We start from the raw sequence: 17,181 nt of genomic DNA, 5'->3' as shown, positions 1-17,181 counted from the left end.
TTGATCAGAGGTATTCTGAATGCTATGCAGCTACAACCTGGACACATTTTGACCTCATATTTAGACAGCTTCTTATTTCAAATTTCTCCAGCATGTGACTAGCATGCACGTACAGACAAAGCCATTTACATGATGTCCTTCAGTTAATGGTTTAGAATCAGTTACTTTTTATATGGAGGGAAAAAACTCATGCTCGTCCAAAAATTGAAAGTATTTTTAAGTAGAAAGTCTTGTGTATACAATCTCAGATCCACAGTTTCTACATTTGAATAATTATACAGTAGGGGTTAAGGGCAAAGGACAGGTGAAATGAGGGAAAAAAACACAGACAAGAAAGTTGCTGGGCTTGATGCTAAAAGACAACCAACCAACCAACACTCCTATGCAAAGCTGAAAGGGTTTAGCTAGACCTCTAGTGTGACATGGGGACCTTTTATACCGAGATTTTTCAATCACTTTCATCCATCTACGTAGAAGGATATGGCTGTTAAGTGCCACAGCTAAAGACGATGATAATTTTTGTTGCCCTCAATAACTCTTTTATTATTTTTACTTCTCCTTCAATGATGTTCAGTTCTAGCTATGCAACTACTTTGTTACAATCACCAATACTGCCAGCTACTCTACTCCTGTTTTCCCTGGGTGGCCATGGTATACCTTTCTTCTATATTCTCTTTTTCTATTTCTTCTTAAACCTGCACTGAAGAGTCAAGTAACATTAAGAAGTTACCACCATCCTAACAGTGTAAGCAAGAATTAAGATATTCACCCAAACAAGTTTGACAAGCTGTTTGCACCATGCCATCCTTAAAAATTTCATAATTTCAATGAACAGTGGCTACACTGATTGAACGAGTTACCAGTTAAGGAGGGGGGGAGGAAAGGGAAACAAAACAAAAAACTGCAAAATCAATGAGCATGATTTCACTTGTCTTGTTACATATACTGACCAGTGTGTTACCAGCTACCAGTACACTTAAAAGGCTAATTCTCAATAAGTACTAGCTTACACAAAAAAAGAAAAGTAAAGCCTAGCCTTGAATATGAGAGCTACTTTGACTAAACTATTACATAGAAAATGAGGATTTCTGAAGCATTTTTCTGAAGTTGCATATACGAAAAAAGTGTTGTTTTACAGGAACAAAAGGTTCTTTTCTGTTACATTCCTAAATTATTAATCATATGTGTATTGCCAAAACTGGTTTTGTGGTTAAAAAAATCCCAATGTTTGTAACGTACCTTAGTTTACTTGGGCTCAGGCTTTAGCTTATCAAGATAGAACACTCAAAAAATAATACTACAGCTCCATATTCTACAAAGAATAGCCACTTATGATCATCCAAATTCTACCTAGAAATTTTTTTATCTGATTGATAATAATTGATTAGCTGAAATTACTGCGTAACATATATTCAAATATAATTTCACTGGCTTTTCTGTGAAAACTAGTCCAATGATACCTGCATTCAACTGTATCCATTTACTGTGTTGTTTTCATCTAAGCTACTTCTAGTTTCCTACAAGAATTGAAATCCTTATTTGAGAGGTTGCAGAAGTTTTATGCAATAAGCTTTTTTTTTTTCCCCATATGCTCTACACTTATCACTTCAAAAACATTCTTTCGGGAATAAGTTCTTCTGAGAAGAAATGTACCCAAAATACCTAAGTAGAAACTATTGGTTTTTTCTTTTTTGTAGCTTTTCTTCCTTTCCCTTTCAAGCTATTCTCTCTATTTTGAACACCAGAAGGAGGAGAAAGTGGGATGTTGAGGGTTAATGGCATAACATGATTTCACTGACTACTTATCATTTCCAATAAAGCATTCTTTTATCAAAAACATTATTCATTTATTTAAAAAGAAAGAAAAGAGAAATCATAATGAACACAAAACATAAATAAGTTTACATCCCTATCTGAAATAAGCATGCAAGAAAAGCTTTCAGACTTGAAAGGTTTCTTGACAATATGACTTTACTTTTTAAAATCAAATAAATCCTCAAGAACCCCACGTTTAGTGCTAAAGCTCATTCATTAGAAAGTCAGATGCAACAAAGAAGCACTTCATAGCAAAGAGAAAGAGCAGCCTAGGAATTAATCAAAGAGATTAAGTCCAGTTTTAAAGGCTATGTCGATCACAGTCACTGATTGCCTATAAGAATATAAGCAAGTTCATTCTTGCATTTATTATCTTTCATCTTCATTAAACTTTAGAAAAATGGATTTATACCATGTTGGAGTACACTTTGAGGACTGCAGAAGAAAATTCTGCATACAGCAGGGAGCAATATAAGAAAGGATACGTGCAATCCTATATACAAACAGAAGCCATTACAAAACAGAATCGTACATGATCTATACCACACGACAGATTTAACCCAAACACACAAAATTAAAGAGTAAATAGTGAAGACACACTGCATATCCTACAGACATAGAAGAGGATTTTGAGAGGGATATGAAGGTGTGCTGTGGGTGCTTGACAGATAGACTAAAACAGAATGCAAAAAGAGGCAGCATCACTGGAGAAAAAAGGGCAAATACATGCCACAGTATTGTACAATCAGAAGCCCACTACATTCTTAAAAATGATCTCACCACAGTGAGTCATTAGTTCAATTACATTTCACACCACTCAGCCTAAGGCAAGCAGAACTGTACAGGACTACAAAAATATTAATTCCAGCAAATACATCTCAGAAGCACAAGCAAGCACTGCCAACTTCCACACGTTCTCTGTCCCTGAAGTATTAGCTGATATCTTACTATGTTGTTTTCTAACTACAAACGCATTTCCATTCAATTTTGCACTGTAAAATGAGGTTATCCCACACTGAAAATACAAAAAAAAAAAAAAAAGATGAGTACAGTACCAGTATCTATTAGAATATTCAAGAAGCACACCTCCACACACTAGTATATCGCAAACCAGTAGTACAGAAATGTAAATACATCACAAATATCTAGTTTCCAGTAGGCAACAATTTTTATGGACTACAAGGCACTGCTACATAGACAGAAGTTCTGTTTACTTATTAGTGCCAGGGGAATAGGAGTCACTTCAGTGTTTTCTAAATATATTAGATTAAAAATGTATGCATCTGGATACACATCAGATCAATGCATCTCCCTTCAATGTTACGTAAATACACACATGTACGTAACACATAATTACTATATATCCACAGACACCAAAAGTGAGGCTCAACTTTAGTACCTATTTTATATCTGTAAGAGGACTTTTCGATAAGAGCATCATTGAACTGGACAGACAAGCACTGTGTCCCACCATGCATAGACTTAAACATCTTATCTTTCCCACAACCACCTCGGGTTTTGTTGTTTGGTTTTTTTTCTTTTTAAATGAAATAATATACTCAACAAGACATAGGACTTACCTGGACACAAGGAAAAAATTTTCTACTATGTTAACCATTACATATACTATTTTCAGTCCACATAATACTTCCTTTTCAACATCAATGTTTGTGCTAGTCACCAAAATTCTTTGATAATTCTAGACATGTGTTTGTTTCCTCTGAAGAAACTTTCAGTTGCCAATTGCCATTAAACTCTTTTGAAAGGAGAGAATACAGCATTCTTTAGCAAAGTTTCAATGCAGTATTGAAAAAACCTAGAATACATTAAATTACTCTTCCATCACCTACTGGTCAAACAAAATACCTCCAACATATAGCTAAAGACAATCAGCTTCTGTCTTAAAACCTTCCAGCTTTGTAACAGCTGAATTCCACTCCCACTTCACACATTCTGCCATAATATCACTGAATTTCATTGTCTTACACCAAGAGGAAAGAATAATCTGCCTGTTACTACTTTCTCCTTTTCTACTTCATAGAACACTTGTGCAATTCAAGAAGCAAAATTAAACACAAGGTTTGGGTTTTGTTTTGCTGGGAGAAGGTTGAAAAAAAAAAACAAACAACTAAAAACCACATAATAACTGACTAGCAGGAAAATCAAAATCACTCACAGCTAGTAACTGTTAAATAAGAAGAATGTGAAACAGGTGAAGAGGAAAAGGGCAGAAGGTAGAAAGAACCACTGTAAGGCAGCTATGGGTCATCAGGACCACAGAAGAGTGGAGGGCAACATGCAACTCTGTGGAAAGAATGCTAACCCTATTTTTTAGATTATAACAGACAAAAATACAAGAAGAACTTATCTTTGTATCATGGAGTGTGATACGTGGTTGTGCCAAAGTTGCTGGGAGGAGAGGGGAGAATGAGACAAACAAAGGCTTTTGATTTAAAAAATTATACACAGATAACAGACAAAACAAGGGCATGCATTATTCTACTACCTCTTTTCCTACAGATAAAGTATACATTTTACTGAGTACAAAGGATATACAGAGTGCATGCATTACAAGAAGAGACCTGAAAGGTTATTCAGTGTCTGCTCCCAGTGATAAATTAAAAAAAAAACGCTATTGAATTTTCCCTTTAGTCAGATAATTTCAGTTAGTCTGGATGCTTTGAGTGTGTTTCACTACCACAGTATGTTTTCAATTACTGCTTCTTTATCTCAATTTAATTATTTTTGTAGAGTAATACATTGGAGGAGAAATATCATTAAAGATCTTTAAGTTCTTTGCTAAAATTACACTTCAGTGATTATTATAAATTGAGCCAGAATGGAAGAAATATCTTCCTGTATATTTATGTTATAGATTTCTGTACCAGCTGTTTTCATATTTTACAAAGAAACTCTCACAAAATGAAAAGGAATTCACTGAAAATGAAAAAAACAGAAGATTCACAGTGAAAGTTCTGTGATAGGTACAGAACCTGAAATTATTAAAACGTATTTTTTAATAGTTTGAATTTATTATATCCTTTGAATATAAGTGTTTGTATATCGCCATTCTGATTCCTGACACTGCGCAGCCAGGCAAGCAGGCAGGCAGGCTGACAGCACAAAGCTGTTGGCAAACAGCACACTCTTGTTTCCTTTTCAAGCTGGGTTTTGGAAATGTACTTTCGGTTTCTGTTACCCTAATATGATCTCTAACTTCCTACCGCATATTGCAACAGTTTACCTTGATACTGTATCTGATAAACAAATCAGTGTCACTGGTGAAACAACATTGCTGTAAAATCTGTCACTCTGGCTATGTCAGACTGTTATTAACAAAGCAATATTAGCACGGTTTTACTTTTAACTGTACCAGGATCTCTCACAATCTGTTGTGAGATTTTTCTTCAAATTAAACTCCAAATCAGTTAGTGGGGGGGGGGAAAGCACAGTAACCTATTGCTACTATGTACCATGGTTTTCTTCCAAATCTTAATTCAGATGTTTTTCATAAATCCTTGTCACAAATAAATAGAGAAGGAAAAAGGGAGAAGTAATTAAAAAAGGACAGCTTCCCACATTAGTAAATTACAAATATCAGTGATACTTTGTGCACCACTATGCAATTACTATGGGCTGAAAACATGCATAAGGCAAAAGAAAACGGGAAAGGAACACTATTTGCAGTGTATGTATCATCACAAAAAAACAGATGAATGTGAGCACCGCTATTGTAAAACACCTTAACAATAATGAGGAAGATCTATTACTCCTGCTAACAGCTCTAATAGCTAATAAGTGAGATCTATCAATGAATAAGAACGAACAAAACAAAAGATGTGAAAAACTGTTGATGAGAAGCTTGATATGACCTGGCAATGTTCATTTCCAGCTCAGAAAGCCAACTGTATCCTTGGCCTCACCAGCATCAAAGGAATCTGGCCAGCAGGCAAAGGTAGGTGATGCTCCCTCTACTCTTCATCCACGAGATCCCACCTGGAGTACTGCATCCAGCTCTGAGGTGCCAACACAATAAACATGTTGATCTGCTGGAGCACGTCCAGAGTGCCACGAAGATGATCAGAGGGCTGGAGCACCTCTATTATGAAGACAGGCTTGAGAGAGTTGGAGTTGTTCAGCCTGAAGAAGAGAAGGCTCCAGGGAGACCTTAGAGCACCTTCCAGTACCAATGGGGCCTAACAGAAAGCTGGAGAAAGACTTTCTACAAGGGCATGGAGCGACAGCGCATGTGGAAATGGCTTCAAACTGAAATAGGGAAGGTTTAGACTAGATATTAGGAAGAAATTCTTTACTCTGAGGGCTGTGAGGTACTGGAACAGGTTGCCCAGAGAAGCTGTGGATACCCCATCCCTAGCAGCGTTCATGGCCAGGCTGGATGGGGCTTTGAACAACCTGGTCTAGTGGAAGCTGTTCATGTCCATGGCAGGGTGCTGGAACTAAATGGCCTTTATGGTTGCTCCCAACGAACCCCATTCTATGATTCTATGAAAAGAGCCTGTGGGCAAAGGAAAGGTTTTAACACAGTTCTTTGGTTCACCAACAATAGCATACCAAACCTAAAAAAGAATGCTAATGGAAAACTAATTTTTTTGTGTTTTGCCAAAATATCACAAACCTGCACATAATATGGAGCTAAAATAAGATTTAGCATATTTAATGCTACTGCCATCAGTAAGTGAAGCGTTCATGAGATTTTTTTTCAGAGACAACAGACTTTCTAGGAGTATATTTGCATGTAATAGAAACAATAAGTGTTAATTTATTTAAAAATTCATCTTCTGAACAGTTACCAAGCAAACATCAAATCACACAAAATTTTCAAATTGAGTGAATCACTTCATTTTCTATGTTTAATCAGGAACAAACATTTAAGATTGATAATTTCGACCGTATGACATTATATGTCCATAAATATAAAAAGGAGCTGTACAGTTCATCTGCAGTTGCATCAAACATTGATGAAGTACAAAAAAGAAGACATGAAGCACATGAAGACAACTTAAAGACATCTTTAAAAAGATTAATGTATTCAGAAGCTTTTAAAAAATCTTGCCTCTGTTGTACAGTGAAGATTCCAGAGCAGTTTTAAGTAGAATAAAAGTGGGAATGACTTACTTCAGTCATCAATTTTTTTGTTACAGGCCAAATTTTTTTTCACGTTTCTACTGCATCTTTAGTTTGCAAGTCAGGTCAGCGAAAACTGGGGGACATGGAATTGCAGACCTGTCAGAGAAACAGTATGTTCTCAAGATAATGGGAAGTTCATTCTTTTAATGAGGTTAGATTTTCATATCTTTCCTTGAACTTACATGGAAAAAGATATGAGACCCTGCTGGTTTTCAGCTGAAGAGAGTTCACCTTTAAGATAACACCTTTGAGATAATCAGATTTAATGCCTGTGGATACCTGAAGGTTGGACCCAAATGGTAAACATGTAAGACAACTGGATTACTTTACATTTCAAACCATAACTGAGAAGAGTACATAAAATTCTGTGAAAACAGCTCATTTTTAAAGTTGTTTCCATGAAGAATGAAATCTTACTTTACATTTCTCATTACTCTTTATTACATACAGTAACACCTTCAATGATCTTTTAGGCAAGACAGAAATGACAGTTACAGGGATACTGCCTCCCATCCAGGACCTGAACAAAGATTAGTCTTCAGTCTTCTTTTTTTAGCTATTTGGTTAGATTTTTTAGCCTGAACTGGCTCACCCTTTAACTAGAAATTAACAGAATAAAATCAGTTATTATGTTTAAGATTTGAACAACGAGTATTTACTTGAGAAATTACAATGAAACTGTTTATATAATCTAATTTTTCAATTATTTTATACTTCTGAATTTGCCAGGCCTCATTTTCTAGCCCTTAGCTCTTGTAATTTCTTTCTCTGCTAATCCAAGAGCCCTTCTGCAGCCCTTTATTTTCTCCCTATGAATGCACCTCTACAGTCTTAATCTTCAAGAAAAAGAGCACATTTAATCTCCTACTGTGATACGTATAATTGCATTTATTCACAGGTAACCACAAAACTATGTTTTTATCTGTAGAGCACAATTCCCTATGCAATTTTCCGAAGTACAGATTTGCTTGACACAGCTGCATAAATGCAAGAACAGAAACAATATTGGTAAAGGAATCCCACCAAGAATGCAGTCAAGTTCTAAAGCTTTACAGAAGTTTAGTACCTTACTTACCCCTATTCCTCCTTTCCAGCTCCCCTAGTAACAAAATTATCTACTAAGAATGTAGAATAACAGTGAGGTGAGGAGAAGATGGCTTATTTAAATACCTACTTAGGGGAACAATAAATTAAAGGATTATGCACACAAAATAAATCTACAATGCATCTACACAATTTCTTTAATTAACTAAGCAAAACACACAAATTTGCTTGACAATCCCTATTTTCCATAAAAAGGTAATTGACTATCATTAATTCAGCTTTACAGCCCTGAATTCTTCTTTCAAATGAATTCAACTTGTCTACAACTTTTCTAGAGCAGCTTCGTATCTACCTGACCTTGATTTCAACATAAATACTCCACTTCTCCTCCTGAATGTTGGAACAACATAAGTTGGACTTTCGCCTTCTCCATTCACTAAGGTATTAAAAACTAATGGCTCTGGGAACTTAATACTTTTGTATACCATCCTCCTTACTTGTTGGATTACAAGAACAAATTACCCTGCCTCCAAAGAGATAGCAAGAGCTTTACTGAAAAATCTTCCTATTCTAAATTTTTATGAACAATTTGGAAACAAGTACATTAAAAAATTTATTCCATGATAGCTGTCTTTCTGGTTCCAGTCAGTAATGGATTTTTCTACAGTATTTTAAATTTTTCATATCTATACTCTATACTTGTAATAGCACTCATTTGTGTTTATTCATTGTTTTCCAATTGTGGTTATTGTCTTTGCTTTGTCACTACATTAGAACAGGCCTTCAGCCAGGACTACCCTCTTTCTCAACTGCTAAAAAGCCAGTATTTCACAATCTAATACAGTCTTCTCAGCAAGCTTTCAGCTTTCAAGTTTGTCTAAATACATTTGCCCCCACTACTGAAAAGAAGATCCTCTGCACTGGAAAATTAACTATTCCAGAAATGAAACATTAAACACTGGGTTTACTCTCAATTTGCCCTATGCATCATGACTTGCACCTCTGGCAACAAGTGGCTTCCAAATCCAGTAAGTTTATTATAATAGAATCCAAAATAATGTTTCACCTTGTTGATAATTCCTGTGTTGACTGTTTACCACTGGCTGCAGAGGACATGTAGTCTAGGCTCCCAACACCACTCCTCCACACATCTCGGAAACACGCTTTGACAGCAATGATTCTATTTTTCTAGTTTAATTCAGTGGGTTGTGAAAGCAACATCTTTTGGGTTTTGTTAGCTGGCTCTCAGATCTATATAAACTTACAGGTATTTCTACTGAAACTTCTCTTCCCATTACCTCCAATGAAATTTTCCAAACGTGATTTGCTACTAGCATTATTTGATCTTCTAGTAACCATTCTTAGCAAATGCTCATTTCTTTTCCTTGGTGATCAAAGGTTACCTGTCCACTTCATCCATTTCTATTCTCTCTCACCCTGTTGCTGAATCTGACTGTTCAAAAAGAAAAATCCCTCTGTTTCCTCAGACATACCATTCTGAAGTGTTATTTCTAAATGAACCATGTTCTTCTGTATAACCACCAGGTTATACACTAATAAATGCTTCAGTCCCAGAAGAAAGACAAAGATCAATATTATGAACTGCTTCTCAGTGTTATTTCCTTGACCACTGAACAACTGATTGCACCATTGGCCATAGATAAACAAAAAGAAGCACATCCTTCCAGCTACTCTCGACCCACATACCTAGAAAAAATATGTGTGACATTTCTCCACACCTTCCCATGGGGAAGCGATCATAATTGAACTCAAACCACCAAATCTGCTCACCTTAGAGATCATTACTTTGGTTCTGGGAGGACTACCCTGAATTTGTTTACTATTGAATTTCCAAGAATGTAAATGCTCAGGAAAGGAAGAGGGGAATGCCAATTCCTGTCACAGCTTCAGATGGTGCACATGCAGACCTACCTGAAAAATAAAATTCCCGTTTCCTTGCAGAACCTCCACCCAGAATAGAACACACAACTGGATCCGCAGTTTCAGATGTATCATTCCAGCTGTAAATGGAGCTACAGAACTAAATTTTTCCATAATAGTTTTTAGTGTCACCAACTTGTTTATAATAGGTACAGAGTCCTAGCTGTTAATTGTTTACTTAAGCTTTTATACCTGTTGAAATACAGTAAGAATACACCACCAGTTTAGAGATGACATCTCTCTGCTTTGTTGATATCCCTGAGTTTATCTATTTTCTGAAATTATGTAATCCACCCTGCCTTTCTTTTCATGAACATACACAGACACCTGAGTAGATACTTTTTGCTTTGTTTATTTAATATGCAAGAGACACTGTAAATTATTTTCAAAGTCTTGCCACCTATTCATACTTCCTACAATGTACTGGTAATTTATAAGACACACAAAGATAATCTTTCAGAGATTCACCACTAACATCTGTCTCTCTTCCCTTCTCTCAGTCAGAAATACTTCTTCTAAACTTTTTTCACATCTTTGGTCTGTTCAATTTTCTTTCTTTTTTTTTTTAAGTAACACAGACTTTATAAAGTGAGTGCACAAAAAATTACTAGATTCAAAGGCAGACATAGCCTACAGCTATCTTTGGGTCTTGATAATATTAGTACGTCCCCTGGAAACTGAAACCCATAGCTTTCCTTTCTACTTTTAATTATGTAGTTCTATTTAAAAAGTATGACTATCCAGTAACAATACTCTGTCTCAAAACTCAAAGATGCCCTAAGATCTGCACTAGTTACACAACCATAACAGTTTCATACCAATTAGAAATACAAAAAAACCTCTGAATTTGTATTTATCCTGTATTTGGCTGAACACAAGCATTCATAACTAAAAGCCTATATGTGTTGCTGGTTCCCTCAAATCCTTTCCCATCTCCACTCTTATGACACACCTTAGCTAACAAACATAAAAATACTTACTGTTCAAACACTTGAAATAGTCAAGGGGTAAAGCAAAAACAAGGTCCAAACCCTGCTGGAATACCATCCTTCTGGTGGGGAACAAATATCCCTTAACAGTAAAACTGAAACAGGTTTGGTATCATTTCTTTTCTGCTCTACAGGAATACTTTGAGAAGAGAGTAGAAGGAGAATTTTGTAATTAAAGAAACAACGTAAATATAGTTTTCAGATTTTAGAATTACACATTTAAATTCACTAATTGCAAAAAAAAACAAAAACTGGAAAAAAACCTATCTTATGAGACCTGGCCTTTACATGTAAGCCCATTAATGAGAAAAGAGAGGATAGTGTAATTGCTAAGACCTTTCATAACTTCCCTTTACATCACTCCTTCTATTCTTCATTTCCAACCAGTTCATCTTTCAAAATTCCCAATTCCCTCTGTTTCAGCATTACCCCGGCGGGACTACAAACCCCAGATAAATCCTCTAGCTCTCAAAGCCTCAGAACATCTGATACATTACCAAAGCAAATGGAAAATACTGCAGTTTCATAAGAAGTACTGGCTCAATCTCAAATACAGAACTGAATGTGCTACCAAGGCAAACACTGTTCTTGCCTCAGGTGCCTGACCATACACAAGAAAGTTTAAATGAGTATTTTATCAGCTGCATGATGGGTGCAGCTTCTCTGCTGTCCCGTTAATAATTCCTCCTCTAGAAGAGAACACTGTGGCAGCCCATCACATCCCCTCTCCCCTTCCTTAGTAATTGTCCAATAACATTTCTTTTCCACTGGAATTTTCTGAACTGTTAGAAGGAAATAAATCAGAGCTGTCAGGCCTCAGATTTTATGCTGTACCTGCTGAAACCTAGCTTAATGTAATACTGGCCTACAACCAAAACTTCTATACATTAGATTTCGACAATAACAATCATAATTTATATTAATAATGAAATAGCAGCAATCAGATTCAGGGTAATGGAAGACAAGGAGTTTGAAAGTACAAAGCTTTCCAGAAATGTAAGGAACAAAAGGTGTGGACATCTGTAACTGAGAGAAAGAAAAAGCAAGACACAAAAAAGTCTTTGATGGGCCTGGAATAAGGGTAAAAACTGTTAGAAATACTCCACATGCTACGGCAAAGGCAACTCGAACACATCGTAATTCACTTCCGACCCTCTGACAAGGTCTGTATACTTGAGATTGAAATTACAAAATACTTAGTAATACAGCAACATCTAATTTTTGAGTAGTTATAGCTAAAAGATTAATCTCATCAAAACCAGGAATCAGCTTAATGCTTACAGGAAAAAGTAGTTTCACAATTCACTCAATATGGCAAACTTGAAACTTGTTTATGGTTGTTTAAAGGGAACTAGACATCAAGAAAGCCCACTGTTACAATTAGACTTGGATTAATTTTCTAGAACTGTATGCATAAAGAAAATCAAATTTCAATAGGTTCGAATAGGTATGACTTTTGAAAACTGACACAGAAATGAAACTACAGTGACGCTATATCAACACAAAATCAATTTTTTAAAAACCTGAAAAAACCTGAAATGTAAATTCAAGCCCTGGTAATTTAAAGGTTATGCTGAAGAACAAAATTGCAACAGGATATTTTTTTCTTGTATCAATTCAAACTTAAGTCTATTCTCTCATGTTCCTGTAATTATTTAGTGTCTTCTACTGAAAATGGTTAGAAAAGGAATGCATGCCAGAGATTAAGTAAAACATACTACATATTTACCTAAAATGTTTTGTCTAACACCAGGTTTCCAAGTTAGGATTCCTAGTCACAGCAAAGCATAAGCTGATGGTGAAATCTGTATGTTCTGTCTGCATTGTTCTAAGAGGATAAAGAGGTCTTACACCATTGGTCTCTTACTAAAAAATTAAAAACTGTATTAATTTTTGAAAGTAATTTTGTTACATGCACATTAATTTGGTATCTTACAATCAACTGTTCAAATTAATGAACTTGTTACATATTATCAAGATTTTTCTTTATTTCAAAAGTCAACAAGAAATAAATTCACCTTCCCACCAGAGAGGGTTTTTTTTGGCCTGGAATACTAAGAATAAAAATTTGATCAACAATTTCTTGCAAAATCTTCCATCTTATGGCAACAGAGCCTCAGGAGAAACAAAACAAAGCAAAATAAAAAACAACTCAACTGAAAGGGACAACACAAAATTGAAGAACATGGAGATTACACTCAGGTACAGAAAGGCACAGATATTTTTTAGTCCAAACAATTTCAGTGAAGGTCTGGCAGTGTTACTGCTAACACCACCGGGGACAGAAGAAAAATGTTTTAGCGGGATATTTGCACTTACTATGGATGCAGATGCACCACCTGAAGCAGTGGCACTCAAAAGTAATGAAGATGGCTCTGAGCCAGTAACATAATTCAGTCATTCTCAGCAGGACTAATTACCCCAGGCAAAGAGTCATGCGAGCAAAGCCATGTAATTTCTATTAATCAAATCAGTTCACTTACCCCTACAGAACAATGCACTGTGCTACACAGACATATGCTGTATTATTCTAGAGGACACTTAGGTCTTGCACAAGGCAGTAAATTGTAAGGCACCCAAGTCCCTAAGCAAAAGCACCACGAAAGCAACTTTTTCCTCCAGACTGATATGTGTTGATTCTTATGAGAAAATGTGCACAGCAATATTAATATCAACAAATCTGTCTGCTCCGTGTACTAGCAGTGGAAGACTACACTGACATGAGTAACCAACTCCATCCTCACTCAACATAAGATCTGGCTTGGCAATCATACACTGTAAATTATTGCTTGCAACAGAAAAAACAGGATACAGGAAGAAGGTGGCAGTGAAAGGGAGCTGCCATAGTATCCATGGGAGGTGTTCAGACAGTTTACCACTGAGAGTTCAGCAATACTTGCATACAGACACATAACATATATTTAATGTTACTTCAATAACTGCAGCAGTTAAAAAGGAAATGGCTTTTACACAACAATATTTTACCTAGAGAACAAATATTACAGTCAGCCATCACTTCAGAATAAGTATCCGTGTTTTAGTCAGATTATTTATGTTACTTTAATGCTCAATTAATAAGGCACACTGGGGAAACAATAAAGGTAATTGCACCTTGCAATAGACATGGCTAACTGATATAAAACAAACCAGTGGGAACACCTACTACTTATATTAGTTGTTTAAGTTTTCAACAAATTAGAACTGTTGCCTCCCGAAAACTGACTAATAGTGCTTAGTATTTTGATAAACACAAACCAATATTCATCACTGATCCCAAATATTAAAAAACTTACATGAGTAAATTAACATTTTTCTTATAAACAGTTGAGCAGTTTGCATTCTGACATTTGTATTCACGTAGTCAGTATCACTTTCCTTTTTCCTGCTCATTGCATTCTCCTAGACAATACTGACAGAATAGCTTTTGAGGGTCAGTTTTTGCAACACTCAAGTAACATCATGAACAGTGCAAAGTTTATGTGAATGTCAGGTCACAACCAGAAGAGAGGTAATTGTGTCAGATGGGCGAGCTGAAGGTCTTTGAGGATATTTATCTAGTATTTTATCTGAAGGAGTGATAAGAAGAGGCTGAGCTAAAGTGATGGCATGAATTTTCCAGTCACACTGTCCTAGTAATAATCCCGGAGGTGTCTGGGTACAGCGCCCGACAAACCAACTTGTGAAGCACATTTTACAGCGAGCATTCCAATTAAAAAACCCAAACAAACAAAAATCACAAACAAAAAAACTACACACAGTACCAAAAAACCCCCAAACTTCCCTATACTACATTTTCGGTTAACAGAGTTGGGGGTGGGAGTAGCATTTCCAGGAGGAACAAAGGATTGGTTACTCAGTCCTCCTACTTCAAGGCAAAACCACCCCTATCTAATTGTCTCTGCTCATTGCAGGGGGATTGAACTAGACGAGCTTTAAAGCAATTCCAACCCAAGCTATTGCATGACTTTATGATTTTATTCCTGGTATATGCTTTGTCTAAACTGTTTTTAAAACAGCTTCAAATACTGACTTCACAGCTCCCCTGAAATTATCATTACTGACAGAAACCTTTCCTAACATTTAAGATAAAAATTTTCTTTGCTACATTTCAGCCCCTTTACTTACTGTTTCAATCACAGCAGATATGGAGAGCCATTTAGTCCCTTCCCATTTGAAAATTTTTTATTTATCTGAAGAAAAGGTCTGCCTCTCAGACTTTCTTCTCCAAACCAGAGCCACACACATTCAGTTCCTCTACCCACTGATCTTCATCTCTGCAGAACTGTTACCCATACAGTCATTTCTCCTATTCCTTCTGTTAACTACCTATTGCCAGGACTTAGCACTTGCCTGGAAGAGAAATGAAATCAGTTCAGCTAAGACGTATCTCCAATTCACTGAGAATATTTTTCATTCTAATCCTGTTTCCCAACACACTTTCCATTCTTCTCTGCTTGATTATTGCTTGTAAATTTAATAAGCATATATACCGTATTACATCACTCAAATCATGAATGAAAACACTAGCCAGCTGCAGAACACATTTCAACAACACCCCACTTGATATATTGCTGGGCAACAGTGAACAACTGATAAAGACTTTTGGGGTACAGCTTTCTCTAAACTCCTGCATTCACTGCACATTTTCATCAGGATTCTATTGCTGATCCTGCTAGTGTGACATGGTGTCAAGAGCCCTATTTAAATCAATGGTGTCAAGAGCCCTACTTAAATCAAACTACAAGACAGTCATTGATCTCTCTAGTCCCAAGGCCTGTTATGCTGCCAACAAAGAAAATACAATTGGTTAAATGGGATTCATTCTTGATAAATCTTTGTGGCCTACTATTTAATAGCACTTTTATATTATAGACTCCAACAAACAATTTATTTGTTCTAGAGTTTCTTTGCTTATGGAAGTCAAGTTAGTTTGAATTGTCTAAACAAAATCGGTGGCAGTAAGCTCAATTTTCAAAAAAGCAAGCTCTCCTTAGGTTCTGGAATCTAATCTCTCCCCCCAGGAATTCTTAAAGATAACCACTAAGAACAACGAGACTACTCTCAAAAGCAGCTGAGATACGTTAGGATGAATATACATATTGCTTATATTTGTATTTATAAATATTATAAACCTTTATATACATATATATACAACATACATGTACACAAAGGAATATGCTCTCCTTTTTTTTGTGAAATAGGTCTATGTTTTAACAGCAACAGAGAACAAAAAGGGGGAAAATAGACTTTTTAGGTTTAAAGTATTTGGAAATATTTTGCTCTAATTAATGTCATTTTCAATGATGGGAAAAACACAGACCATATTGTCTCCCTCTATTAAGCATTATTTTGTATTACTGTATGACACAAACTGGGTGATGAGCTGCAGTACTATAGATAACTTCACAGTCTTTACAACAATGTTCCTTTTCACTGGAAACTCCGGGGTATTAAATGTAGTAGCAACACCAGAAAAGCCCACTGAAACAGAGAAACCTGAATACCGGACAAGACAAGGTCCCACCAAGGCAAACCACAGGCAGATGAGGTTGTTTTCCTCCTTCCATTGCCTCTAATTTCTATTCTAATGGACATACCAGCTATGTCCAGGCTTTTTCTTGTTTAAACCCTGTATTACTCATATCATTTACCCCAGAAAGGTGCTAAGTCCAATTTATTTCTAGTCTCCACAAGACAACTTTTCAGGCTCAAGATCACTGTCACTTTTGTGCAGATGTCACTAGTTCTGGGGTGCACTTCAGAAGACCAAGCTACCACCATCTATACTATGCCAGCTACAAAGAGGCCTTCCAGGCATCGTCAGATAGCTTCTTTCAAATTGTATTTCACCCACTATCATGCATATCCTAACTAATTTCGGTTTTCTCTAGCCCAGCTACACTTCATCACAAGATGCATTTTCTTGAATTTCCCTTAAATCTTCTATTGCCATGTTAGGCCTGGTGAATGAATTCCTTGTTTTGCCTTGCCTGCATGCATGGTTTTTGCTGTACCCATTAAACTGTCTTTATCTCGACCCACAAGTTTTCTCTCTTTCTTTACCCTTCTCCTCCCAGTCCCACCAGGGATGAGAGAGCAAAAGGCGCATGGGGCTTGTTTGCTGGCTGGTGCTAAAACACAATGGGAACACAGTACATACACAGGGTTTTCTCCATTTTAGCTAGACTTCAGTAACTGACAATATTTTGCCATTTCTCTACAATTATTTAGCTTTAAAGCAAGG

At 36.2% G+C, this 17,181-nt stretch overlaps 1 protein-coding gene across 1 annotated transcript in view; it reads right to left on the bottom strand.

The window, feature by feature from the left end:
* COG5 (component of oligomeric golgi complex 5) overlaps window positions 1–17,181 on the bottom strand; it is a 180,216-nt gene that overhangs the window by 149,092 nt on the left and 13,943 nt on the right. The window lies entirely within an intron of this gene.

This window comes from Corapipo altera, unplaced genomic scaffold (assembly GCF_003945725.1).
Source record: "Corapipo altera isolate COAL_440 unplaced genomic scaffold, ASM394572v1 1b, whole genome shotgun sequence".
In the NCBI taxonomy this organism is placed as follows: Eukaryota; Metazoa; Chordata; class Aves; order Passeriformes; family Pipridae; genus Corapipo; species Corapipo altera.
This window is presented reverse-complemented; position numbering and strand designations above follow the sequence as displayed.